Source organism: Aotus nancymaae, unplaced genomic scaffold (assembly GCF_030222135.1).
Source record: "Aotus nancymaae isolate 86718 unplaced genomic scaffold, 86718_ANA_hifiasm-v0.15.2.pri h1tg000004l, whole genome shotgun sequence".
Classification (NCBI taxonomy): domain Eukaryota; kingdom Metazoa; phylum Chordata; class Mammalia; order Primates; family Aotidae; genus Aotus; species Aotus nancymaae.
The window spans coordinates 56,123-83,365 of record NW_026988415.1 but is presented as its reverse complement, the minus strand read 5'-3'; the positions used below and the strand labels follow the sequence as shown (position 1 = coordinate 83,365).

The window sequence follows — 27,243 nt, the reverse complement described above, 5'->3', positions numbered from 1 at the left end:
CTACAACATAAATGAAACTTGAAAACATGCTTCGTGAAATAAGCCAGACATTGAAGGACAAGTATTGTATGATTCCACTTATACAAGACACTCAGAATGGGCAAATTCTTAGAGACAGAAAGTAGAATAGAGGTTACTGTGGGATGGGAGGAAGGGGGAAGAAGTTATTATTTAATGAGTATAGGGTTGATGTTGGGGTTTATAATAAAAGTTTTGGATAAAGATAGTAGTTGTGGCTATACAACATTGAGAATGTAATTAACGTCACTGAACTGTATGCTTATGGATGATTAAAATCATAAATATTATGCTATGTATATTTTACCACAATAATAATAAAAAAAACTGGTAAAAAATGTGACCTACTAAGGAAAGTGTTTTAGAAAAGAAAATGGAAGGCTGCCCTCTCCAGATTTAGGGCAGTCAGCTAGACTCTAAGTTTTCACCACTTGCTTGTCCTGTAGCACGTCTTGTGCCTCGCCTTACCTCTGGTAAATGCCTCTGGAATGCACTGGAAGGACTTTGGGAGCCAGCCTCACTGGCGACAGGCTTCCTGAAACCTTTCTTCACAGTGTCCCTTGAATCTGGCTTTCACACTTTTCTTTTTGCATAGGCAGAGTCCTAAAGAGAAAGAGATTCCCGCACACCTGTTCATCTCTGTTTATTTCTTCTCATTCATTCATTCATTCATTGAGACAGGGTCTTACTCTGTGGTCCAGGCTAGAGTGCAGTGCCATGATCATGGCTCACTGCAAACTTGACCTCCTGGACTCAATTGATTTTCCTACCTCAGCCTCCAGAATAGCTGGGACTAGAGACACATGCCACTAGGCCCAGCTGTGTTGCCCAGGCTGGCCTCAAACTACTGGACTCAAGTGATCCTCCTTCCTTGGGGTCCGCAAGTGCTGGGATTATAGGCACGAGCTACCATGTCCAGCCTATTTGTTGTTGTTGTTGTTATTATTATTATTATTAGAGCCAGGGTCTTGCTCTGTGACCCAGGCTGGAGTGTTGTGGCACGATCATAGCTCACTGGAGCCTCGAACTCCTAGGCTCAAGCTTTCCTCGTGCCTAAGCCTCCCGAGTAGCTGGGACTAAGGCGTGTGCTACCACGCCTGGCTCTTCTAGCTCTATCATCCTCTATATCCAGCCTATTTTTGATCTCAGGTCTCCACTTCCTGACACTTCGTTTTGGCCCCTGTCCAGATATGACAAGGCCTTGAGGGTGACATTTGCTATCTTGTACCTTTGTGCACTCTGTGGCTGGTCTCTGATAGAACCCCAGAATTGCTCACTTGCATGTCTGTCATCAGAAGGCAGATTGATTTCCCCTGCTGGCTGAGTGGTACCTCGCCCTTTAGAGTGTCCATCATCTTGATCATTTCCTTTTTTGGATATAATATCCCCTATTGCCTACAGGATCAGGCCACATGCCTTGACCTGGCATTCAATGCTGAGCTTTTCCTGCCTCAGCACATCTCGACCAATAGGTGACCTCACTGTTTTCTGAGTGGGCTTCACACCTTTCTGCCTTCTTGCCTTTGCTATGTGGTTTCCATTGCCTGTAGTACCATCTCTTAAGCCTTTCCGTCCTGGCATCCAAATGCGAATGTCCCCTGAGCCCTGGGTCAAGATGCACCTCTTTCTCGAAGACTTTGGAGGACAAATATTTGTGATCCCCTTGTGTGAGCATTTCTATTTTCTATTATTTTTCAAATACACCTTGATGTTGATTTTATCCCAAGAGAAAGATTCTGGAAGTCAGGGACACATTGTACTTGCATTTCTTTCTGGGAGCCATGCATATGATTGGTGCAAAATGAAGATTGTCTAAGTTGGCTTGGTGGAGGGGAGAATATGTGGTGCTCCTGGCACAGGGAATCTCTCTTTCCTCTGTCACCTCCACTCTTTCCATCAGAGTCCAACATGTCAAGTGGCTCTGGGCCCAGAGCAAGGGGGAGTGAGCAGTATCCTGTCCCCCACCCGCTGTCCTCATCACCTGTGGGAATTTTCCTTTAGCAACTCTGACTTTTCAATTTTTCTGAGACTTTCTGCAGTGAACGATTGGGAGAGAACTGAGTGAAAGTTTTCCACTCGAGGCCCTTCTCACCGTCTGCTTATTGAGTCTTTTTGAATCCCCACCCCTTCATTGCTGCCACCACCTCCACCTGGCTCCTGTTGTCTCCATCTCGAATGGGAATTACTGGATCCTTGTCCAGCTGCTCCCTGATCCCACTGCCTTCATTGCTGCACCCACGAACCCAGGCTCCATATGGCAATCAGAGTGGTCATCCTAAAACAGATTTCTTCTTTTCACACCCCAGCTCATAAATGGCAACTTGTCTTCAAAATAAAACCCAGCTACTGAGGGTTGGCATCCAGGCACCCCAAGTCTCAGCCTTTGGCATGCCTCCTACACCTCTGATACTGTGTTTAGGGTACAAACTTGTTCATTTCCAAAATGCAGTGGGTGCATCAATGCCTCTAACACTCATTCTGGGCAATTCTCCCCTCCCGGACACCTCCCCCACCTCTATATCTGACCACTCACGACAAACCCTGAAAGATTTATCTCCTCTCCAAAGCCTTGTCTCCCCAGCTCTCTCTCACTTTGAGACTTAGTCCCAGTATGAAACCAATAAATACTCTCTAAAGTGAAGCAATTAGTTCTCAATGAGATCCCACTTTACAGCCACCAGGGAGGCTGTAATCAAAAAGGCAGATACTAACAAGCATTGGTGAGGATGTGGAAACTCATACAGTGCTGATAGGAGTGTAAAATGGTGCAGCCACCATGGAAAACAATTTGGGGGTTCTTCAACAGATTAACTATAGAGTTACCATATGACTCAGCAATTCCACGCCTAACTTTATACCCAAGAGAATTGAAAGCACATGTTCAGGCCGGCCGCAGTGGCTCACACCTGTAATCCTAGCACTTTTTTTTTTTTTGAGATGGAGTCTTGGCTCACTGCAACCTCTGCCTCTCAGGTTCAAGCAATTCTCCAGCCTAAGTCTCCTGGGTAGTTGGGATTACAGGCGTGCACCACCATGTCCGTCTAACTTTTTGTATTTTTAGTAGGGATGGGTTTTTGCCATGTTGGCCAGGCTGGTCTTGAACTTCTGACCTCAAGTGGTCTGCCCGCCTTGGCCTCCCAAAATCCTGGGATTACAGGCATGAGCCACCACACGTGGCCTAATCCTAGCACTTTCAGAGGCCAAGGCAGGTGAATTGTTTGAGCCTAGGAGTTCAAGACCAGTCTGGGTAACATGGCAAAGCCCTGTCTCTACAAAAAATATGAAAATTAGCTGACTATGGTGGTTCTAGCTACTTGGGAGGCTGAGGTGGGAGGATCACCTGAGCCTAGGAGGTTGAGGCTACAGTGAGGGATGACAAAGTAAAACCTTGTCTCAAAAAAAAAGAAGGAAAAAAAAAGAAAGAAAGAAAGAGAGAAAGAAAAAAGCAAGCACATAGCCACACAATGACTTGCACATGAATGTTCACAGCAACTTTATTCCTAATAGCCAAAGTGGAAATAATTCATCAATGGATGAATAATCAAAATGTGGTCTACTCATAAAACGCAATATTAGGCCGGGCGCGGTGGCTCACGCCTGTAATCCCAGCACTTTGGGAGGCCGAGGCGGGCAGATCACAAGGTCAAGAGATCGAGACCATCCTGGCCAACATGGTGAAACCCTGTTTCTACTAAAAATACAAAAATAGCCGGGCGTGGCGGCACGCGCCTGTAGTCCCAGCTGCTCGGGAGGCTGAGGCAGAAGGATCACTTAAACCCGGGAGGCGGAGGTTGCAGTGAGCCGAGACTGCCACTGTGCTCCAGCCTGGCGACAGAGTGAGACTCTGTCCCCCCCCAAAAAATGCAATATTATTCAACCATAGAAAAATAAAGTACAGCTACATGCTATAAAATCAATTAACATTGGAAACATGATGCTAAGTGAAAGAAGCCTGACAGAAAAGACCACATATACGATTCTGTTTATACAAAATGTCCAGAATAGACAAATCCATATAGACAGAAAGTAGACAAGTGGTTGTCTAGGGCTAGTGGGAGGCAGGGTTGGTAGGTGATGGCAAAGAGGAGTAGGGTTTCTTTTGCGAGTGAAGAAGATGTTTTGGAATTAGATGATGATGGTTGCACAACCTTGTAAATATACTAAAAACTGCTAAATTGTATATTTTAAAAGAGTGAATGGCCGGGTGTGGTGGTGGATGACTGTAATCCCAGCACTTTGGGAGGCTAAGGCAGGAGAACTGCTTGAGCCTAAGGAGTTCAAGATCAGCCTGGGCAACATAGTGAGACCCCCATTTCTATAAAAAAAAAATTAAAAAGTTTGCCAGGCATGGTGGCTCATGCCTATTGTCCCAGTTACTTGGGAAACTGAGACTGGAGGATTGCTTGAGCCCAGGAGGTTGAGGCTGCGGTGAGCTATGATTGCACCACTGCTGCAGTCCACTCTGGGCAACAGAGCGAGATCCTGTCTCAAAAAAACAAAACCAAATCAAACCATATATATATATGTTAAACAGACAAGTTACCTTGCCTCTCTGATCCATATATATATACACACACACGCACACACACACACACACGTGGATACACATACATATATATAAAAGAATGAATTATATGCTATGTGAATTATATCTCAGTAAAGCTCAGTATCAGACACTGAGCAAGTGTTTTACAGGCATTAACTCTTCAATTCTCGTAAAACCCTATGAGACAGTGTTATGGGCTGACCGTTTTGTCCCCCCACCAAATTCCTATGTTGAAACCCTAACCCCCAATGTGATGGTATTAGGAGGTGGGGCCTCTGAGAGGTAATTAGTTCATGAAGGTGGGGCTCCCATGATGAGATTGTGCCCTTATAAGAATAAAAACACTAGAGTTCTCTCTTTCTTGCTGACATGTGAGGCTACAGAAAGAAGGTGGCCATCTGCCAGCCGGAAAGAGACCTCTCGCCAGAAACCGAATCTACCAGCACCTTGATCTTGGACTTCCCAGCCTCCAGAACTGTGAGAGATCGTTGTTGTTTAAGCAACCCCAATCTATTATATCTTATTATAGCAACCTTAGCTGACTAAGACAGATAGGTGCTATTTTATTATCTATTTTACAGCTGGGGAAACTGAGGCACAGTTAAGTAGCTTGCTCAAGGTCACTCAGCTGGTCAGTGGCAGCACCAGGATGTGAACCCAGGAAGCCTGGCTCACATGCCCCTGTTCTTAACTGCCTCTCAGGTAGACAGATGTGTGCTACAGGACTTACAGTCAGAAAAGGGATAATGGGTTCCTCATTCACTCTGCTTCTGAAAAAGGACTCAAGCAGTCCCCAACTCCCAACAGTTGTGTTGTCCTGGGGGTCCTGGCAGAACGTGTCTAAGGCACTATTAGCCAGGTCTCTACCATATCTCTAAATAGGCAAATCTCCCCAGATCCTTTTTACAATGGCCAGGTCAGTGGGAAGGGGGTCTTCTGCCTTCATCCAGAGGATCTTTACAGGGTGGGTTTTTGCTGTCCTCCACCCTACCTTAGCCTTGAAATCAGTGCTGGTAGACCAAGCCAACACAACAGGGCTGCTTATTGTTCTGGGGCTCCATTCAAAAGGACCAGTAGAGAGCCAGGATGAGTATCCCTGGCCTTTAGCTTTCCCGATGCCAGGGCAGGGCCTCTGCCTCCATGTATTACAGGACGTTGCATTCATGGACCCAAGGCATAGGGAAGGGGGTTCCTGAAGCCAATATTGGGGCCTGATACTGCTTATTGCTAATGGGAGACTAAAGGCACACAGTCGTTCATTCAGTGTACAGAAGGTGTCATTTAGCCATAGATGTACAGAGCATGGACTCTGGAGCCAGCCAGGCTGTTTAAACTTGGGCAAGTTACCTTACATCTCTGGTCCTCAGTATCCTGATCTACAAAAGGGGCAAAATAATAGCACTTACATCTTAGGGCTTTTGTGTAGAGGAAACACAGTGATACACATGGAAAGTGCACAGAACAGTGCCTGGCACGTAGTAAGCTTTCAACAAGTGATAGCCTTTTGTCTTGTTTTGTTTTATCTAGTATTATGTTGGCTAAGTAAGTTGGAAGAGAAAGAGGAATAAGAGACATCTGGGTTATTACTATGGTTTGAAGACTTATACTCTCCAAAACTCATGTTGAAATATAATCCCCAATGTGGCAGTATTGAGAGGTGGGGCCTTTAAGAGATGATTGTGTCATGAGGGCTCTGCCCTCCTGAGTGGACTAATCCATTTATTGTTTATGGATTAATGGGTTAACACCGGAGTGGAACTGGTGGCTTTGTAAGAAAAGGAAGAGAGACCTGAATGAACATGCTCAGCCTCCTCATTATTTAACGTCCTTTGCCACCTCAGTACTCTGCAGAGCCCCCACCAGCAATGTTCTCACCAGATGCAGCTCCTCAACCTTGGACATTTCAGCCTCCACAACTGTAAGAAATAAATTCCTTTCCTTATAAATTACCCAGTTTGGGGTATTCTGTTATAAACAACAGAAAATGGGCTAAGATAGAGATGCTTCCTGAATCATAACAGAAAGCTCTGGACATCTTTTATCCCTATACCCTCTGAAAAGCTTATTCTGCTCTAGACGGACAAAGGTGTGTCCTACCATCTCCTGGTCAGCTCACAGTGCCTGGATGCATGCCCTGTTCTGGGCACCAGTAGCCTTTCTGAGAGACATTAACAGGCTGGATTTGCTCTGGGAACCAGTGATCAAGATGTTAAAGGGAAGTTAGAATTTTCTTTCTTTCTTTCTCTCCTTTCCTTCCTTCCTTTCTTTCTCTTTCTTTCTTTCTTTCTTCCTTTTTTTTTTTTTTTTTTTTGTCTTGCTCTGTCACCCAGGCTGAACTGCAATGGAGTGATCTTGGCTCACTGCAACGTCAGCCTCCCAGGTTCAAGCAATTCTCCTGCCTCGGTCTCCTGAGTAGCTTGGACTACAGGTGTGCGCCACCACACCCAGTTAATTTTTGTATTTTTAGTAGAGACATGGTTTCACCATGTTGGTTAGGCTGGTCTTGAACTCCTGACCTTAAGTGATCTGCCCTCCTCAGCCTCCCAAAGTGCTAGGCTTATAGGTATGAGCTACTGCACCTGACCTATGGAGGAAGTTGGAATTTTCATACAATGAATAATCTTGGCGAGGGTTTGGACTCGAGAAAAAGATGACTTTAAGGGGTAAAAAGGAAAGGAGTGATGAGGGAGACTCCAGAAGGGAGCTCCTGGGAGATTTGATCTGTATTCTGTGGCCTCAAATTATTAAAATACAGATAAAAAGGAAAAGCTATGGGGTGATGGATTCTGGAACTTTCTTGTTTTAAAAGAGACAGACTCTCACCCTGTCACCCAGGCTGGAGCATAGTGGTGTGATCATAGCTCACTGTAGACACAAACTTTTGGACTCAAGCAATCCTCCCACCTTAGCCCCCCAAGTAGCTAGAACAATAGATATATGCCACCCCACCCAGCTAATTTTTTTAATTTTTATTTTTGTAGAGATGAGTCTTACTATGTTGCCCAGGCTGGTCTCTAACTGCCGGCCTCAAGTGATCCTCCCCACCTTGGCCTTCCATAGTGCTGGAAATACAGGCATGAGCCACCATGCCTGCCTGGCCAGATTCTGGAACTTCCTAAGGGGTGGAACAAACTCAAGTTGGAGGAGCTGCATCTGTAGGAAGGGAGTTCCCATTCTTGAAGATATCCAGCCCAGCTGGCTGGCCTCTTGGGGATGTTTAGGCCTGGTTCACTAGCCTCCTTCCTAACCTAAAGGCCCCATGACTCACCTCCCACGTGGAGTTTGAGCCAGGATAATACGGGAAGTCTGGGTTCTGAAACTGCTAGAGAAAAGCAAAAAGAGGATTTGGCAGGTCCTTTGTTTAGTCTAAGGCCAAATTTGAGACACACCTTTGAGGCTCTGCCATGTCCCACCTATGGCTGAACGGAGCCATACACAGATTTTTCTGCCCACCTTTCCATACTCACCCTGCGATCCGGAGCTCAGAGAGTGAGGCTGAGAGAGCTCATGCCAGGAGCTTTTAGTTGTCAAGAAAAGGCGTCATCATGTCTTTAGAAACAGGAGGAATAAGGAAAGCATACATACTGAAACAATTTCTAAGATTCCATACAGATCAAGGCCAGGGTCTAGCTGCTGAAGTGGGGCCTACCCTATCCTTTCCAGACAACACAATTCTAAAGTGCATTTCTCAATGCATCCCTTCATCTCTTGAAAGTAAAATGCTGCTGGGCCCGGTGGCTCATGCCTGTAATCCCAACACTTTGGGAGGCCAAGGCAGGGGGATCATGAGATCAAGAGTTCAAGACCTGCCTGACCAACATGGTGAAACCCCGTCTCTACTAAAAAAAAAAAAAAAAAATTACCTGGGTGTGGTGGTGGGTGCCTGTAATCCCAGCTACTCAGGTGGCTGAGGCAGGAGAATAGCTTGAACCCAGGAGGTGGAGGTTGCAGAGAGGCAAGATTATGCCACTGCACTCCAGTCTGGGTGACAGAGCGAGGCTCCATCTCAAAAAAAAAAAAAAAAGAGAGAGAGAAAAAAATGAAATATGAAATGCTGCTATTTAAATGTAATCCGTGTCCTTGCAGGTTCTTCATCAGATCTGCATTGAGAAATACATGGGAGTCTTTCCAAGCACAGCACAATAGAGCGGAGGCCTCCCTCGGTATCATCTGCTTCAGCCCCTGTGTTTACAGATGAAGAGACTGAGGCCCAGAAATGAGGAACAACTTGTCCGAGGTCACACAGGAAGGCAGTGGCAGCATAAGCCAGGCCTCCTGCCTTCATGTGGACGCAGTGCCGTTGCAGAGTTGCGGGCAGTGTGACTTACCCCGCTGTGGCTGTTCAGTGGCCCCCTGGGGGCCACACCTGCCACCCTGTTCTCCCTGCTAAAAGGTCTTTTCCTTTGTACCAGGTACTTCTGCCAAGTCCAAATCAAGCAGAACGGGTTCCAGCCAGCAGCAGGGTTTTCACTTGTAAGGAAACCACAGAAGGGATCAGCCACCGACCCAACAGATGAATAACTTGACTTGCTTTCCAGTGGAGCCCAGCATTTGAAGCTGTGATAATTGCCAGTTTAAATGTTTGTAAGTGAACGCTTGTAATTTACAAGTGAAGCTGCTTCTCTTATCAAGGGTCCCATTTCCTGTGGGCTGTTTGGAAGTATAAACTGTTATCAGAGGATTTGTGCTTATTTGAGGTTTGACTTGCCCATCTGGTCAGAGAGAGAAAGTCTGGAGAGTACGCTGAGTCTAATTCTGCTGTACCCCATGACGAGCCTATCCTGTTCAACATTCCACTTGTGGTCCATGAATCAAGTGCTATTCATGGGCATAGAACAGAATGAACCGACTTAAATCATTTGGCTTGCTTGACGTTCTCTAAATCCCACTCCTCGCTTTAAACACACAAGCTCAGGGCCTGTTTCAAAGGGCAAATATTGTGAAAATGAAGAAATTGTTATAGATTCCACTTAGAAAGAGTTCAGACGTTGTTGAAATACCCTGATCTGTAGGTGGCACGTCTTCAAGAGATTCACTTGAATAGATCAGGCTGCTGAACAGTCAATAGCAAAATAGTTATTTGTGCATCGAGTATGGACAAATTCTCACATACAGGGAGGATGCGAGACAGCACTTTCACAAGCTGCTTTTAGATTTTGGCCCAACAAGTCTAAAGGCAAAGGCTTTCTAGTCTAAAGGGATGGTTAGAAGGATAATAGACAAAGGCAACTCCAGACGCACCGGTTGACCACCCCTCTGCCAACTGAAACCTACTCTTGGGGTGATTTGATGGCTCAGGAGGGGAATTCAAACTCGAACTTGTGAACTTTGTGACTCACTAACAGTTCCACTTTGGGGTGGGAGAAAAATGCAAGTATGAGCTAAAAAGGAGATTCTTTCAATTGCCTTTGCCCTTCTGTTTTCTAGGCTGTCTATGTCCTCCAACAAGTCAGAGACTCAGAGCTGATGGACTGGATTCTACTGCAAGTTTCATCTTGATAAACGTAATTACCCTATGAGCCAGCAAATTCCATTTCTAGATATATACCCAAGAGAAATAGAAACTCATGTTTATGTGAATACTTGTACACAAATGATCACAACAGCATCGTTTGTAATAGCCAAAGTGGAAGCAACCCAAATGTCGATCAAATAATGGATGGATAAACAAAATGTGGTCCAGTCATACAACAGAATATTATTTTGCCATTAAAAGGAATGAAATACTGATCTCTGCTACAACACGGATGGACCTGGAAAACATTAGGCTAAAAATGCCAGACACAGAAGGTATGACACATAATCAGACACGTGTTGTATGATTCTATTTATATGAAATGTACGGAATGGGCAAGTCCATAGAGACAGAAAGGAGATGAATGGTTGCCAGGGGCTGGGGGAGAGGGATGAAGAATGACTCCTTAATGGGTGCAAGCTTCCTTGTAGGGTGAAGAAAATATTCTAAACTTAATTTTATAATGGTGATTGCCCAACTCTGTGAATGTACTAAAAACCACAGATAGTACATTTTAAAATGGTTAAGTGGTAAATGTGTCTTTAAAAAATTTTATCGTTGCAATATATATATCTTAAAAGTTATTATTTTGGCCATTTTTAAATATACAATTCATTGGCATTAAGTACATTCACAAAATATGCAACTGTCACCACCATCCATCTCCAGAACTTTCTCATCATCCTAAACTGCAACTCCATACCCATTAAACACTCGCTATTACTCCCTTCCCCTAGTCCCCAGATTTTTTTTTTTTTTTGAGATGGAGTCTCACTCTGTCACCCAGGCTGGAGTGCAGTGGTGCCATCTCGGCTCACTGCAACCTCTGCCTCCTGGGTTCAAGTGATTCTCTTGCCTCAGCCTCCCGAGTAGCTGGGATTACTGGTGCATGCCACCATGCCCGGCCAATTTTTGTATTTTTAGTAGAGATGGGGTGTCACCACGTTGGCCAGGCTGGTCTTGAACTCTGACCTCAGGGGAGCTGCCCGCCTTGGTCTCCCAAAGTGCTGGGATTACCGGTGTGAGCCACCGTGCCTGCCTCCACCCCGCCCCATGGAGATTTCTAATCTATTTGCTCTCTCAATGAATTCGGCTATTCTAGGTACTTCATATAAGTGGAATCAAACAATATTTGGCCTTTTGTGTCTAGTTTATTGCACTTAGCAAAATGTTTTCAAAGTTCATTTGTCAGCCAGGTGCAGTGGCTCACGCCTGTAATCCCAGCACTTTAGGAAGCTGAGGCGAGTGGATCGCTTGAGCTCAGGAGTTTGAGACCAGACTGGACAATATGGTGAGACCTCATCTCTACAAAAACAAACAAACAAACAAAAAATTACCCAAGTATGATGGCATGTACCTGTGGTCCCACTACTTGGGAGGCTGAGATAGGAGGATCACTTGAACCTGGGAAGTCAAGGCTACGGTGAGCAGAGATGGCACCATTGCCCTCCAGTCTGGGTGACAGAACAAGACCTTGTCTTAAAAACAAAATAAAATAAAAACAAAAACAAGCTGGGCGAGGTGGCTCACACCTGTAATCCCAGCACTTTGGGATGTTGAGGTGAACGGATCATGAGGTCAAGAGATCGAGACCATCCTGGCCAACATGGTGAAACCCTGTCTCTACTAAAAATACAAAAATTAGGCAGGCGTGGTGGTGCATACCTGTAGTCCCAGCTACTCGGGAGGCTGAGGTGGGAGAATCACTTGAACCCAGGAGGTGGAGGTTGCAGTGATGCAAGATCATGCCACCGCACTCCAGCCTGGCAACAGAGCGAGACTCCATCTCAAAACAAAAACAAAAACAAAAAGCAAAATTCATTCTTGTTGTAGAATGGATTAAAATGTTAAATTTTATATTATGTGAGTTTTATCTCAATTTTAAAATTATTGGCCGGGCACAATGGCTCACGCCTGTAATCACAGCACTTTGAGAGGCTGAGGTGGTCAGATTGCTCAAGCTCGAGAGTTTGAGGCCAGCCTGGGCAACATAGTGAGACCTCGTCTCTACAAGAAAAATATACAAAAATGAGCCAGGCATGATGGTGCCACAGCACTCCAGCCTGGGTGACAGAGTGAGACCCTGCATCCAGGCTGGGCTCATGTCTATAATCCCAGAACTTTGAGAGGCCCAAGCACGAGGATCGCTTGAGCTCGGGAGTTCAACACCAGCCTGGGCAACATAGTGAGACCTTATCGCTACAAAAAATTAGCTGGGCATGGTGGCACACACCTGTAGTACCAGCTACTGAAAGGGCTTATTGGGGTGTGATATGTGGAGGATCACACAAGACTGGGAGGTAGAAGCTGCCGTGAGTCATGACGGCACCACTGCACTCCAGCCTTGGCAACAAAGCAAGACCTTGTCTCGAAAATACATATATAAACTGCACCCTGATGTGAGGTTTCCCTGTGCGTTAGGAACAGACACCTCTTAAACAACCTTGGTGTCAGGACATAGGGCCTAACCGGCCCCCACGGCCCCCTTGGGCTGTATGTAGCCATACATACAGGACTTCCTTCATACATGCATTTGAAACCCCTGTGCAGTTGCTGGGATCAGACATGCATGCACCACCCAGTCCGCACCCTGAGGGAATGGCATGGGTCAGACAGGCCTTCAAAGTGAATAACAGATACACAGAAGTGCAAGGACAGAGAAGGAAAGAATTGCTTTTGGAGGGGTTGCTGAGGGAAGTTGTCTTAGATGAAGTGGCCCTTGGAATCTGCACAGAGAGAAGAATCAACATGAATTCTGGTGGCAGAGATATTTAAGTTCACATCCTTTCTTGGTACTAGTTTTCTTTGGCCATTGTAACAGACTACTATAAATGTAGTGGCTTAAGAGAACACATATTTATTCTCTTCCAGTTCTGAAGGTCAGAAAAGGCTGAAATTGGTCTCACTGGGCTAAAATCAATGTCTTGGCAGGGCTGCAGGCCACCTAGAGACTCCAGGACAGAATCTGTTTCTGGGCCTTTTCCAACTTCTAGAGGCTAGCTGCATTCCTTGGCTCTGGCCCCTTCCTTGTATCACTCCAAGCTTTGGCTTCCATTCTCACATCTCCTTCTTTTTTGTGTCTAATGCCTCTATGCCCCACCTTTATAAGGGACACTTGTGATTGCATTTAGAGTTGACCTAGATAATCCAAGATAATCTCCCCATCTGAAGACCCTTAACTCAATCACATCTGAGAGTTACTTTTGGCATATAAGGTAACACTTAACAATTTCTGGAGCTTAGGACCTGGACATGTTTGGGGATCATTATTGAGCCAACCACAGACTTCATCACCTATTCGCTAGGTGACTGTGAACAAATCGCCTTCCATTTCAGTGTTTTAGTTTTCATAACTGGCGGAAAACAGGACTAGCCTTTCCTACTTTGCAGGACTCTTGTGATGACTAGGAGATACTACAGATGCTTTAGCGAGCCTGACACCTAGGAGGCGCACACCGTCTCCTCACTGCTCTTGAATGGTGAGTGCACTTGCAGGATTTCAGAAGACAATGCAGGCATTCTGAGCTGAGAGAATGTCATCAACAAAGGCAAAAAAGGCTAGGCACAGTGGCTCATGCTTGTAATCCCAGCACTTTGGGAGGCAAAGGTAGGAGGATTGCCTGAGCCCAGGAGTTTGAGATCAGCCTGGGCAACATGGCAAGACTCCGTCTCTATTTAAAACAAACAAAGGCACCAAGGTAGCAGTTCCATGGTTTGTTTCAGGAGACAGAAGTAGTCCAGGGAGAAGGGAGTAAAGGCTGTAGGTAGAGAAAGGAGGTGTTGTTGAAGACGGGGCTGACCCATCTATAGGGCCTGATCATGGAATGCCTTGCCAAATGGGAACCACAGAACTTAATCCTGCTGTCAGCCACGGGGAGCCACTGAAGGGCTTAACAGGGTGTGATATAGGGAGACATGGGCATTGGGAAGTTCATTCTCGGGCAGTGAGGGGGAAGAAGGGTTGTCGGGGAGCTCAGTTGGCAGGCTGGCATGCCACTACACCCTTGGAAGAAATGTAGGCATTGAGACAGGGCATTCCTTGGGGTAGTGCATGTGGCTCACTCTGCTGTGTCTGTAACGGGCTCTACCATACATATGAAGGCTGAAAAGTGCCATGATGCATCAGCAAGCAAAAACAGGTGATCTATTAACAAGAAGCAGTAATCAGGGAATATGGTGCTGACCTGAGGTCCAGGTGTCCACAAGACCAGTGGCTGGTGGCTGCTGTTGATCCCAGGAGCAGTGCTCCCGGTTTACCTGGGCACAATGTTCCTGGTGTCATTGTAATTCAGACCAGCAGTAAAAGAGTCTCTTGAGGGATCCTGAAGCCTCTCTCGTTGCCATTTTCCGCAGAAGGTTTGGGTTGGTCAGTGTAGATTCCAAACCCACAGGCAGACAGTTTCACCTCTTCTCCTGTGGGAAATTGAATAATGGCCTGCAAAGATGGCCACATCCTGATTCTCAGAGCCTGTGAATGTGATCTTAAATGGCAAAAAAGACTTTGCAGATGGGATTTATTTAAGGATCTTGACGTGGGGAGATTATCTTGGATTATCTGGATGAGTCCTCAAAAAAATCACAAGTGTCCTCATAAGAGAGAGACAGAGGGAGCTGGGCACGGTGGCTCACACCTGCAATCCCAGCACTATGGGAGGCCAAGGTGGGCAAATCATGAGGTCAGGAGTTCGAGACCAGCCTGGCCAACATGGTGAAATCCCGTCTCTACTAAAAATACAAAAATTAGCTGGGTGTGGAGGTACATGCCTCTAATCCCAGCTACCTAGGAGGCTGAGGCAGAAGAATCTCTTGAACCCGGAAGGTGGAGGTTGCCATGAGCTGAGATTGAGCCACTGCACTCCAGCCTGGGTGACAGAGCAAACCGCTGTCTCAAAAAAAAAAAAGAGAGAAAGAGAGAGACAGAGGGACATTGCACACAGAGGAGAAGGGCCATGTGACCACTGAAGTATGATGCTTTGCTGCTGGCTTTGAAGGTGGAGGAAGGGCCCATGAGCCAAGGAATGCCAAGAATCCAGCTGTAAATGCTGAAAAAAACAGGAAAATGGATTATTTCCTAGAGCTTCCTAAGGGTGGGCAGCCCAACATACACCATGGTTTGGAGCCAGTGACACTGATTTTGGACTTCAGACTTCCGGAAATGTAAGAGAATAAATATGTGTTTTTTTAAGCCATTAAGTTGTTACTAATTTGTTATAGCAACTCTAGGGAACAAATAAAACATCCCTGATGTAATCAGCTTCAAAAAGGCCCTACAATCAGAGGTATATTCTCAGGAACAGGGCATTTGGTGACCATTTGCTCTTTGCTAAGGACAGTCTCCACTGGCCTGACTGAGCTCTGTTATGTGCAATGCCCTGCCTGCTCTGGAACTTGCTGGAATGTTCCATGGAATAGTAGGAGGCATGCAGAGGGCCACACTGTTCAGTCCTGGCAGACCAGTTTGCCCGGTGTAGAGGATCCTGCTCCCTTAGCCTACAGTTGTGGGCAGAGCTGGCCCTCCCCAGCTCTGCCCAGGCATCCGAAAGGGCAGAACATGTTTAAAAGGAGTATATGTTCATTGTCTTAACAAATCTACTCTGCAGGGTCTACTCCAAGCAATGATTAAAAAGTCCTGATTTAATTCAAGTACTTCTTCGTTCTTCATTTCTTTCCAAACAAGTCCTGCTAATTTAGAGGGACCTCGGAGTGTTGGGTGAAAAATTAAAGTGAGACTTGAAGGGAAGTGGAATCACATGAAATAAAAAGAATTCCACGGGAACCCTTAGCTCTTACCTCTTTCATGTTTGGACCGTCTACAGGCTCCAAAGGTTATTAGTGGATCAGAAAGTGAGAAGGGGAGAAACAAAGGCCTATGGGCCTTAGACATTCTGCCTTGTGGCCGGGAAGACGTACATTTTCCCAGCCTGCTTTGAGAGCTCACCTTGGCAGGGGCCTTGTAGGCTCTTTCCCAGGTAGTTCTTGGCTTGCCCAGCAATCATCAGGCCTTCATGAGTTTCTCCTCTGTGCCCTTATATAAAATGGTGGGGTTTTTTTGGTTTTGTTTTTTGTTTTTTTTTGAAGGCTTAGTATTGCTCTGTTGTTCAGGCTGGAGGGCCGTGGTGTGATCTTGGCTCACCACAAGCTCTGCCTCCTAGGCTCAAGCAATCCTCCCAGTTCAGCCTCCTGAGTAGCCAGAACTACAGGCGGATGCTGCCACACCTAGCTGATTTTTGTAGAGGCGGGGTTTCACCATGTTGGTTTCAAACTCCTGGGCTCAAGCAATCTGCCGACTTTAGCCTCCCAAAGTGTTGGAATTACAGGTTTGAGCCACCATGCCCAGCCCGGTGTAATATTTGTGTGTAGTCAATGAACATCCTCCTTTATACTTTAAATTATGTCTAGATACAATAACTAATACAATATAAATGCTATACAAAAAGCTATTATACTGTATTTTTTAAATTTATAGTATTTTTATTGTTGTGTTATTTTTCATTGTTTTTTTTCCCCCCAAATATTTTCTCTCTTTTTTTTTTTTTCTTTTGAGGTGGAGTTTTGCTCTTGTCGCCCAGGCTGGAGTACAATGCCTCGATCTCGGCTCACTGCAACCTCCACCTCTTGGGTTCAAGCGATTCTTCTGCCTCAGCCTCCCGAGGAGCTGGGATTACACGCGTCTGCCACCATGCCTGGCTAATCTTTTGCATTTTTAGTAGTGATGGGGTTTCACCAGGTTGGCCAGGCTGGTCTTGAACTCCTGACCTCAGGTGATCCATCTGCCTCAACCTCCCAAAGTGCTGGGATTACAAGCGTGAGCCACAGCACCCAGCCTGCTCAAATATTTTCAAACTGAGGTTGGTAGAATCCACAGATACAGAATCCAAGGATATGAAGGGCTGACTTATTAGTTTACCCAACAGTCACCAAGGGCCATGCTCCCTCTGAAGGCTCTAGGGGAGGATCTGTTCCAGGCCTCTCTCCCAGCTTTTGGTGGCTTCTGGTAATTCCCGGCATTCCTTGGCTTATAGATGCATCACTCCAATCTCTGTCTTTGTCTTCACATTACCTTCTCTTCATGCATCTCCGTCCTTATGTCTTTACATGGCCTTAATTTTTTTTTTTTTCGGTAGAAACAGTCTTGCTATGTTGCCCAGGTCAATCTTAAATTCCTGGGCTCAAGCAACCCTCCTGCCTTGGCCTCCCAAAGTGTTGGGATTATAGGCATGAGCCACTCGCCTACATGGCTTTTTCACAAGGACACCAGACATTGGATTTAGGGCCTACCCTACTCCAGTATGACCTTACCTTATCTTGATTATATCTGCAAAGAGTCTACTTCCAAATAAGGACACACTGACAGGACAAGGGGTTACGACATTACCATATCTTTTTGGGGGATGTGATTCAACCCCGAACACCTTCCAAACAGTCTTGCCAATATCTTGCTGCTTTGGAACAAAGCTGACAGTCCCTCACATCCAGCATCAATTGTATTTCTTTTCCTTTTCTTAGCTAGGGCATCAGGATGAGAAGCAGACATCTTCAGGGCTGGGTGCAGTGGCTCACACCTGTAATCCCAGCACTTTGGGAGGCCGAGGCAGCAGGATGGCTTGGCCCCAGGAGTTTAAGACCAGCCTGGGCAACATAGTAAGACCCTGTGTCTACAAAAAATTTTGAAAAATCACCCAGGCACGGTGTTACGTGCCTGTAGTCTCAGCTACTCAGGAGGCTGAGGTGGGAGGATTGCTTAAGCCCAGGAGTTTGGGGCTGCCATCAGCTATGACCGAGCTACTACACTCCAACCTGAGTGACAGAGCAAGATCCTAACTTTAGAAAAAGGATAATAAGAAAATGAAAGAAAATTGACTGTGGTAATGGTGGCACAACTCTGTGAATATACTCAAAATCATTGAATTACTTACTTTAAATTGGTGAATGGTATGTAATGTGAAATATATCTCAATAAAGGTGTTTAAAAATATGCCATGGATTCATGTTATTCGTACATAGTATACTCATAATATATGGTTCCTATCTACTAAACTTACATGAGGGCCTTACACTCAGCTATCTTGTTATTACATGGTCGTTTTGTTTAATTACATTGGGTTAGTTCCACCCATAGTTTTGAATGATCACTGGAATTCAACTGACATGCAACAAGTAAACCTAACTTTACTAAATAACCTGTACTTTGTTCTTTAAGATAATTGGTATTTACCCATCGTCTGTTTTGTTCTATAATGCTAAGACTGGCCTTTAGTTTAAATGGATATATCAGTTTCCTATTGTTGCTGTAGTTAATTACCACAAACTTAGTGACTTCAAAGAACACAAATGCATTACTCTACAGTTCTGGCTATCAGAAATCTTAAAATGAGGGTGTCAGCAAGGCTGCATTCCTGCTGGAGGCCTAGGGAACAATCTACGTTCTTGCCTTTTGTAGCTTTCAGGGGCCACCTGCATTCCTTGGCTCATGGCCCTTTCCTCCATCTTCAAAGCCAACAGAGCAACATTTTCAAATCTCTGACTCTGACCCCCTACCCACCTCTTCAAAGGACGCTTGTGATGGCGTTGGGCCCACCTGGAAAATCCAAAATGATCTCCTTATCTCGAGATCATGAACTTAATCATATCTACCCCTTTTAGCATGTAAGGTCACATATTCACAGGTTTCAGGGATAAGGACAAGGCCATCTTGGGGGGCTGTTATCCAGCCTACCACAGTGATGTTTCTTTTTATTTATGTTATTTTTATTTTTACTTTTTTGACACAGAGTCTGACTCTGTCGCCCGGGGTGGAGTGCAATGGCTCAATCTCGGTTCACTGCAACCTCCACCTTCCAGGTTCAAGTGATTCTCCTGCCTCAGTCTTCTAAGTAGCTGAGATTACAGGCATCCACCATCACACCCGGCTAAATTTTTTGTATTTTTAGTACAGACGGGTTTCACCATGTTGGCCAGGCTGGTCTCGAACTCCTAACGTCAAGCGATCCACCTGCCTCGGCCTCCCAAAATGCTGGGATTACAGGTATGAGTTCCTTTTTAGATAGGATATTTTATGCAGAGTCTCTCAGAAGACTACCAGTGAGAATTATAAGAGAAGGAAGAGGTCTTGGCACCTATAATCTCAGCACTTTGGGAGGCCAAGCTGGGAGGATGGTTTGAGTCCAGGAGTTTGAGACCAGCTTGGGCAGCATGGCGAAATCCCATCACTACAATAAATACAAAAATTAACCTGGCATGGTGGCATGTACCTGTAATCCGAGCTACTCAGGAGGCTGAGGTGGAAGGATCGTTTGAACCTGGGAGGCTAAGGCTGCAGTGAGCCATGATCGTGCCACTGCACTCCAGCTTAGATGATGGAAATGAAACCCTGTCTCAAAAAAGTAAAAATAGAAAGAAGGAAGAAGAAACTTCAAAACCTAGTTATTCTATGTCTTCTGTAGATGATCCTCCCATTTGGAGATACCACAAGGCAAAATCTGCTTTCCTGTGTGATGTAGCCTCTCCACCATCTCCAGCCCCAGGGCACCACTTTGCATATCCAACATGCTTGGTAACCATGGGCCCAATACTGGGTCCCTGCCTCAGGAGAGGATGAAGGGCAGTCTAAAAGGGTCCCAGTGGATGGACTGTTTCAAGACCATCACTAAAGAATTCTTCTTAATTAACAACTCCACTTCTAAAAACTCTTCTTGGGAGCTAATTTAAGTCTCTCCTATCATGATGGAAGCCCATATCGTTTGCTCTTGTCTGCATCTCAGGGCAAGTGCACAATAGCTTCTGACCAGAACATCCAGATACTGGAAAAGCATCATTAGTTTAAGGCCTTTGGGGCAGGTGAAATCATCTCAGTTCCTTTATTTTTCTTCATCATAAGGCCTTCTTTCTCAGAAACTATCCACACGGCAACGAATGTTACTTCTGTTCTTCTAAAAGGCCCAGAAACTCCTATGTCCACTCCTTCGCTGCTAACAGATACTCATCGAGTAATCCGCTGCGAACTCGTGGTCTTTCCTTCTTTCCCCACTGGCCTGGCTTTCTGTCCCCGACTGATTTTTGCTTGTTTCATTGTAGGCAGGCATTGTGGCAGAATAGAAGAAACATGAAATTTGGAATCAGAAAACATGGATTGGAGTTTAGCTGTAAACCTGCTGGCTGTGTGACCTTTGGCCAGCCACCTCCCCTCCAGAGCCTAGGTCTCTCAATTTGAAAGGGAGATAAGTGGTTAAAAATCCCTATGTTGGCTGGGCACAGAGGCTCATGCCTGTCATCCCAGCACTTTAGGAGGTCAAGGTGGGTGTATCACTTGAGGCTGGGAGTTCGAGACTAGCCTGGCCAACACAGTGAAACCCGTCTCTACTGAAAAATAGAAAAATTTGTCTGGGTGTGGTAACACACACCTGTAATCCCAGCTACTCCAGAGGTTGCAGTGAGCTGAGATCGTGCCACTGCACTCCAGGCTGGGCAACAGAGTGAAACTCTGTCTAAAAAAAAAAAAAAAAAAAAAAAAATCCCTGTACTCAGCCAAGTATGACAGCTTATGTCTGTAATCCCACCACTTTGGAAGGTTGAGGCCAGAGGAGCACTTTGGGACTAGCCTGGGCAGCATAGTGAGACACTGCTTCTACAAAAACACAAAATAGCCCGGCATGGTGGTGTGTGCCTGTAGTCCTAGCTACTTGGGAGGCTACTGTTTGAGGGTTGTTTGATCCCAGGAGTGAGCCGTAATTGTGTCACTGCACTACAGTCTAAGTGATAGAGCAAGACCCTGTCTCAAAAAAGGGCAAAAAAAGCCCTTGCTCAGTCTCTCCCTCCAAAAGTTTGGGGATGGAGCAAGAGGCTTCTTAGGACCTGCTGATGAAATGTTGCTTTCCTCAAATCTCTTGATGAAGTTGTGGCAAAAACAGCAGAGTTCACTTCATCTTCAGAAACCTTTAGGAAGCTGAGACATTGAGCCTAACAGAATGTAAATCAAACCAGCCATCTTTGTCATTAACTCAAAATGGATCCAAGACTTGAATATGAGAGCTATAACTTCCAAAACTATAAAATTCTTTGAAGAAAATATAGGGGTAAATCTTTGTGACCTTGGCAATAGTTTCCTTCATATGGAAACAAAAATACAAGCAACCAAATAAAAATTAAATAAGTTGAACTTCATCAAAATTAAAAACATTTCTGGCTGGGCATAGCAGCTTTTACCTGTAATCCCAGCAGGTGGGTGGGTGGGTGTAGATCACTTGAGGTCAGGAGTTCGAGACCAGCCTGGCCATCATGGTGAAACCTCATCTTTACTAAAAATACAAAAATTAGCCGGATGTGGTGGTACACACCTGTAACACCAGCTACTTGGATGGCTGAGGCAGGAGAATCACTTGAACCCAGGAGGCGGAGGCTGCAGTAAGCCAAGATGGCACCACTGTACTCCAGCCTGGGTAACAGAGTAAGACTCTGTCTCAAAAAAGAAAAAAAAAATTAAGACATTTCTGCTTCAAAGAATATGTCCTGTGGAGAATACTTCCTTGCAGTTATATTGTCTTTATAACTCTGAATAAAAAATTGCATGAGCAGGGTTCTGGCACAAGGATAGACATACAGGTAAATGGATGTCTATCCAATGGAATAGAATTGAGAGTCCAGAAATAAAATCTCACAGCTACGATCAATTGCTTTTCCGCAAGTGTGCCACAACAATTCAGTGTGAGAAGGAATATTCTTTCAGTAAATAGTATTGGGAAAACTGGACATTCACATGCAAAGAATGAATTTAGACTTTCTCCTTCACATCATATACAAACATTAACTTAAGGTGGATCAGAGATCTTAATGGAAGAGCTAAAGTACTAACATTCTTAGAAGAAAATGTAGGTGTCAATCTTCATGACCTTCAGTTGGGCAATGGTTTCTTAGATACGACACCAAAAGCACAAGTGACTGTGATGGTTAATTGTATGGATCAACTTGATTGGGGTAAACAATGCCCAGATACCTGATCAAACATTATTTCTGGCAGGATGTAGGAGAGTGTTTCCAGAAGAGATTAGCATATGACTTGGTAGACTCAGTGAAGAAGAACCTCTCTTCCCACTGTGAGTAGGCATCAGCCAATCTGCAGAGGGCCCCAACAGAACGAAAAGGTGAATTTGCTCTCCCTGCTTGAACTGGGACATCCATCTTCACCTGTCTTCAGACATCAGTGCTCCTGGTTCCTGGCCCTTCAGATTCACACCGAATTACATCACTGACTTTCCTGGTTCTCTAGCCTACACGGACAGCAGCTCAAGGAGATTCTTGGCTGATTCTTCCATATTGTGTGTGTGTGTGTGTGTGTGTGTGTGAGAGAGAGAGAGTGTGTGTGTGTGAGTGTGTGTGTGTATGTGTGTATTGCACTTAATAAATATAGGCTGTGCTCATATGAGTATGGTTGTGGTGTGGTTGCTAGTCTCAGCTGGACAAGAGAAGACTCTTGAGATGGGCTAGCATCTGTCTTAAATCCCTTAAGGGCTATAAAAGAGAGAAGGAATTCAACTTTCTCCCCAAGTCTGAGCAGTAAAAATGGGAACAAAAGAAGGTTGTTATAGGGAAACAGGCTTCAGCTCAAGGTAGCAGGGAATTTCCTACAGGGCTTCACCAGGAGGCAAGGGCTGCCTCAAAAGGTGGTGAGGAGAGGAGAGGTGTCCAAGCAGAGCCTGGACGAGCCCTTGGCGGTGTCATGCTACACATAGTGGTCTGGGCCAGACAACCTCTAAGACTCCAACCTTGAGGAGCTCGGGTTTTGTGGATTACACAGCGAGTCAGGTGATGACTCTGCAGGGAGGCTGCCAGCATTCTCTGTGATGCTCTCGTGAACTGGAGAAAGGCCAATTTGCTTCAGCAAGGAGAAAGAAAGAGGCAGACAGTAAATCCCTGTTGTGGCAGGCACCCTTTAGAATATGGACTCTGTGAGTAGGTGGGAGAGCTGCTCTTCGGCAGGCTGGCTGCCTGCGTGTGCGCACCTGTGTGTGTGCTGTGTGCGTGTGCACCTCTCTTCCTGGGGTGCGAAGGAAAATAGGGCTCCGTCTAGCTCCTCCCGAGAATTGAACAAGTGGCTCTCCTTTTCTCCCTCTCCTTTTGGGATGGCAGCTCCAGGAGAGACCAGCCTGAAGGATATGTTAACAGAACAAGGAAGGGTAGGTCCCTGTGGGCACAGGACCTTGAGGCTCTCCTGGGGTAGGCTGTGGCTGGGTGGGGCTGGTTCACACTGAGTGGAGGGCTACCCCTTTCACATCCCATCTTGAAATACTCCTGCAAATATGGGGTGAGAGCCTCTCCTTTTTCTGCCCACCTTACTCTCAATATGGAGGAACCCACCTATCCCCAAAATGCTGTTCTTCAGTCCTTTGGCAATTTTCCTTTTGAAAAGCTGACCAATAAAGCTACATACTATATACTTGCATTCAAATGAAAGTCCAGACTAGGAAAATCTACAGGGACAGAGAGTAGGTTACTGGCTGCTTCCGGCCAGGAGGAGAGGGATGTAGGAGGAAAATAGTTAAAAGGGTATGAGGTTTCCTCAGGGAGTGACAAAAATGATCTAAAATTGGCTGGTGATGATCGCATAGCTCCGTGAATACACTGCAAACCATTACATTGTACACCTCAAATGGGCGATTGTGTGTGATGTGAATTTTATCTCAATAAAGCTGCTTAAATGAAAGAAAGCTGATTGATGGGCAGTCCTTCCTTAGCTGCCCCACCTCTCTTTAAATTTCCAAGGAGCCCGGAGGAAGGTGTGCCGAGATCTTTCTGCACCAGGCCTGTACCAGGGCCACTCTTGGGGATGTTGTTGCTCGTGCTGGACGCCACTCTGTGGGGCTGGGCACCTCATTGTGATTGCAGATGGTTGGCCAATGCACCGTGTGTGTGCAGCAATGAGAACTATCTGGAAGGCATTTAATATAGTGACTCACAGGGTCATGCTTGGAAAATTAATTCAAATTGGCTTGGCATCGAGCCAAGGAAAACTGTCTGAAGAGGCTGTAAACAGAAGGTAATGGATTGAGCTGAAGAAGGGCTAGAGGGAAGGAGCAGGGGGAGGCAGCTGGCGGGAGGGGGTTGCTGTGGGGGCTGGATTGGGGGTGGGGCACAGAGGCTGAAGTCTGGGAAGTCTGGCTCCCGCCAGTTCCTCTCCCCACTCCAGAGTCCCCGGTACGTGGTCTGCTTCCCCTGGTCACACTTTCTCTCCGTTTCTACTGGGAGCTCCCTAAGGGCAGAAAGCGGGTGTCTGTAGACAAAAGAGAGCTATGTGTTCCCCAAGAGTGCCTGAGAGTCCCTGGTGGGCTGCCAAGGGGCCCCACCTTTTTCAACTCACACCTCCCCAGATGAAAATATTAATGCAAACTTTACATCCAGCGGTTTGCACTGGGAAAATACAGCTTTCTTTATGGGTTTTCTAAAGAGATGTCATAATGCTTTTTTTAAAAAAACAGATTTATTGAGGTATAATGTAGATACCATAAATTGCAGGTGTATAACTCAGTAATGTTTAGAAAATTTATAGAGTTGTGCAAACATCACCACAATCACTGCTCAGAACATTTCCATCACTAAATATGTCTTCTAACTATGACCCCATATTCTGATGCACACAGAATGCAAGATGTCCCCTTTCTCCCTCTCCTCAGGTCTGGGGAGTGAAAAGCTCAGTGACCTGGGTCCTGCCATCGGTATAGGAGCCAGCTGGACCCAGTTGTTGGGCTCTGGACTTGCAGGTCCCAGAGCTCTCAGCCTTTGTCCTGCCCTCCTGGCATTGTGAGAGCATCTCTCCCTGCACAGGTGGGAGCTAGGGTAAGGAAACTTCCTGATGCTTCCTAGGCAGTGTCTTTGGGTCTGGGATTCCTTTCCCAGGCGTTAAAATGCAATAGCAAAGACCTGGAACCAACCCAAATGCCCATCGATGATAGACTGGACAGGAAAAATGTGGCACATATACACCATGGAATATTATGCAGCCATTAAAAATGAGGAGTTCGCGTCCTTTGTAGGGACATGGATGAACCTGGAAACCATCATTCTCAGCAAACTGACACAAGAACACAAAACCAAACACCACATGTTCTCATTCATAGGAGGGTGTTGAACAAGGAGAACACATGGACACAGGGAGGGGAGCACTGTACACGGGGGTCTGTTGCGGGGGAGTGGGGGGGACAGCGGGGAGGGGAGTTGGGGAGGGATAGCATGGGGAGAAATGCCAGATATGGGTGAGGGGGAGGGAGGCAGCAAATCACACTGCCATGAATGCACCTATGCAACAACTTTGCATGTTTTTCACATGTACCCCAAAACCTAAAATGCAATTAAAAAAAAAAAAAAAAAAAAAAAATGCTCTCACCCCAACTCCCAGCACATTACCATCCCCGCAGCCAAGCAAGACCGAACAGAATGGAAACGTACATAGGAAACCCGACTCCATCAGAAAGGGGCGGGAGGCCTTGCACATTTGTCACGGCCCTCTGCCCTCAGTGCTTCTCCTGGCTGAGTGAATTCAAACATTTCCTGAGTGCCAACTAGGGGTCAGGGTTCAGGTGACGAGGCCCTGCGAGGGATGGGGACGTGACGAGTCATGGTTCAGGCCTTGGGGAGCTCCACATTGTCCACAGTGGAGGAAACAGGGTGCATTAGTTTCCTGCCGCTGCTGTAATGAATTGCCACAAGTTTAGTGGCTTTAGGACAATGCCAATTTATTACTTTCTTTAGTTTGCTTTTTGAGGCAGGGTCTCATTCTATCCCTCAGGCTAAAGTGCAGTGGAGCCGTCACAGCTGAAGCAATCCTCCCGCCTCAGCCTTCAGAGTAGCTGGGACCATACCTAGGTGCATGCTGCCACACCTAGCTAATTATTTTGTTATTTTTTTAGGAACAGGGCCTTGCTATGTTTCCCAGACTGGTCTCGAACTCCTGGGCTCAAGCAATCCTTCCACCTCCGCCTTCCAAAGTGTTGGGATTACAGGTGTGAGCCACCATGCTGGCCACCAATTTATTATCTTACAGTTCTAGAGGTCAGAAGTGTTGGACGAGTCTCACTGGACTAAAGTTAAGACAGGGCTGCATCATTCCTTCTGGAGGCTCTAGGAGAGAATGTGTTTCCTTGCCTCTGATACCTTCCAGAGGCGGGGCTGTTTACATCCCCTGACTTGTGGCCACATCACTTCTCCCTCTGCTTCCATCAACACATCTCCTTCTCTGACTCTCATCCTCCTGAATCTGTCTTGTAAGGACCAGTTGTGTTTACATTGGGCTGGCTCAAATAATCCAGGATAATTCTCTTATCTTAAACTCTTTAACTTAATCATAGCTGCTAGGTGTCTTGCCATTTAAGGTAACACACTCACAGGTTCCCGGAATTAGGACATAGACATCTTTGGGGGCCATCACTCTCTTCACCACTTAAGGCCTGAGTTGGGCAGCCCTCTGGGTGCCACCCAAGTAGGGCAGGTGAGAACACTCCAGGCAGTGGGGCCTGGCTTTGTGACAGCCTCCATGATAGAGGAGCTTTGGCACTAAGGATGGCTTTCATATCTAGAAAGTAAAGTTTGAGGAGTAAGTTGAGACATCAAGGATAATATGCAATTAGAAGGACAACCAAAGTGTGACTGTAGATCAGCGTGCCTGGGGTTCGTTCCTCTAGAGCCAAACGTAGCTTTGCAAGTGTTACCTAAACATGAGGTTGTGCTGGTGCACGCCTATGTTCCCAGTTACTCAGGAGGCTGAAGCGGGAGAATGGCCTGAACCCAAGGGTTTGAGGCTATGGCGTGTTATGATGGCACCTGTGAATAGCCCATGTACTCCAGCATGGACAGCCAAGTGTGACCTCAGCTCTAAAAAAAAAAAAAAAAAAAAAAAAAAAAAAAAAAAAAAAGTAGCCCTCATTATAAACAAATAAATAAAACATACAAGTCTATTTCTTGTATGTTTTACAAGAAGGGAAAGGAAAAGAAGTGGGGCAGGAGACCTGGGTTTATACATTTTTAAAAACAAGTTTTAATTTTGAAATGATTTTAAACTTTAGAAAAGTTGTAAGAATAGTACAAAGAACTCATTACTGGCTGGGTGTGGTGGCTCGTGCCTGCCGTCTCAGCACTTTGGCAAGCTGGGGTGGGAGGATCACCTGAGGCCAGGAGTTTG

General features: G+C 45.8%; 1 long non-coding RNA gene across 1 annotated transcript; it reads left to right on the top strand.

Annotated features, from left to right (window-relative positions):
• Nucleotides 1-6,403: 6,403 nt before the first annotated feature.
• LOC135277961 (uncharacterized) lies at nucleotides 6,404-10,136 on the top strand. The gene is made up of 3 exons (XR_010345497.1): nucleotides 6,404-6,482; nucleotides 8,977-9,144; nucleotides 9,992-10,136. It is a non-coding gene; the product is annotated as an uncharacterized LOC135277961 (long non-coding RNA).
• Nucleotides 10,137-27,243: the final 17,107 nt, after the last annotated feature.